The 1389-nt window shown below is 63.9% G+C and overlaps 1 long non-coding RNA gene across 1 annotated transcript; it reads right to left on the minus strand.

Moving 5' to 3' along the window:
* Positions 1-119: 119 nt before the first annotated feature.
* On the minus strand, positions 120-1151 carry LOC112957728. The gene is made up of 4 exons (XR_003251265.1): positions 1114-1151; positions 842-900; positions 297-416; positions 120-214 (listed from the first exon to the last, which is right to left on the minus strand). It is a non-coding gene; the product is annotated as an uncharacterized LOC112957728 (long non-coding RNA).
* Between the last annotated feature and the right edge of the window lie 238 nt (positions 1152-1389).

Genomic DNA, 1389 nt, shown 5'->3' on the forward strand with positions numbered 1-1389 from the left:
TGTCCCTGTGATGTCCCCAATGCATCCCCAATGTAACCCCAATGTGTCCCCGGGGTGTCCCTGCGGTGTCCCCCAGTATCCCCAGTGTCCCCCGGTGTCCCCTGCCCACCATGCCGGTCTCGGAGGTGAACACCACGATCTCGTAGAGCGGTGCCAGCTGCTGGAAGAGGCTCTCGATGCCCGGACGCTTCTTGAAGCGCCAACCAGTGACCAGCTGGGGACAAGAGCAAGGAGGGGACATCACGCGGCATGTGTGTCACCCCTGCCAGCCTTGGGGACACGGCGGTGACGCTCACCGACCACTCGGGGTGCAGCAGGACGCCCGTGAGCTCGATGACCAGCGTGTAGGGCGGCTGGTAGTAGGGCTCGCGCAGCGGGTCGGGCAGCAGCCGGGCGCTCGTGGGCTCGATGATCATCTGCCGTGGGGACAGGGGACAAGGTGACACCCCGCCCTGGACACAATCATCTGCCGTGGGGACAGGGGACAAGGTGACACCTCCCCCACAGTCCCCCCAGAATGTCGGGGCTGGGGGCGCAGGGTCCCCTGGGAGACGGAGGCCGGTGGTGGGGACAGATGGCAGCGCGGTGACGCTGACCCCATGTTGGTGACAGGGTCCCCACGTCGGGGACATGGCCCCTGTGTTGGTGACACAGCCCCACGGGGGGGGGGGACGACAAACAGCCCCAATTTGGGCACAAATCGCAAGGGAGGGGGACCAGCCACCGCCTGGGGACAAAGCCCCAGGGAGGTGACAAAGGCCCAAGGAGGTGACAAAGGCCCAAGGAGGTGACAACCCCGGGGAGGTGACAACCCCGGGGAGGTGACGCCGCTGTCCCCTACCTGCCGATAGTCCTTGAAGTACTTGTAGGTTCTGCGCAGCTGCTGGATCAGCACCGGGTCTGGGCGGAGGGGAGGGGGACGACACCCATGTGGCAGGTCCCATCCCCCGCCCGGTGCCACCAAGATGTCACCTCCCCTCCCCTCCTCCCATTCACACCGCAAAAGACCTTTTTTTCCCCCCAAACTGCCGCCGCTCTCCCGTTTTTAAGCCCCAAAAGCCACTTTTTTGGCATGGGGGGGCACAAAACGCTGTCCCCTGCTTTGGGACTCACCATTGTCGAACTCATCTGGAATCTGTGGATGGGACAGAGAAAAAATGGGGAGAAAAAGGGGAAAAAAGGGTCATTCCCCCCCGTCCCCTGTCCCCTCCCCGGGGACAATTTGGTGGCCTCGTTTCCGCGGCGACCGTTTGATCCCCCTCCCCCAGTCATTGGCACCTCCCAGGGGAGCTGCACATCAAACGCCCCCAAAACGGGGCTTTTTCCGGCCAAAACGGCCTTGGGAAGGCGGGGGTCGGTACTAATTGACCTCCCCCCGTCGTTAGCGGG

The sequence above is a fragment of the Nothoprocta perdicaria genome, unplaced genomic scaffold, assembly GCF_003342845.1.
Source record: "Nothoprocta perdicaria isolate Ctin4 unplaced genomic scaffold, notPer1 scaffold_751, whole genome shotgun sequence".
Lineage (NCBI taxonomy): Eukaryota > Metazoa > Chordata > Aves > Tinamiformes > Tinamidae > Nothoprocta > Nothoprocta perdicaria.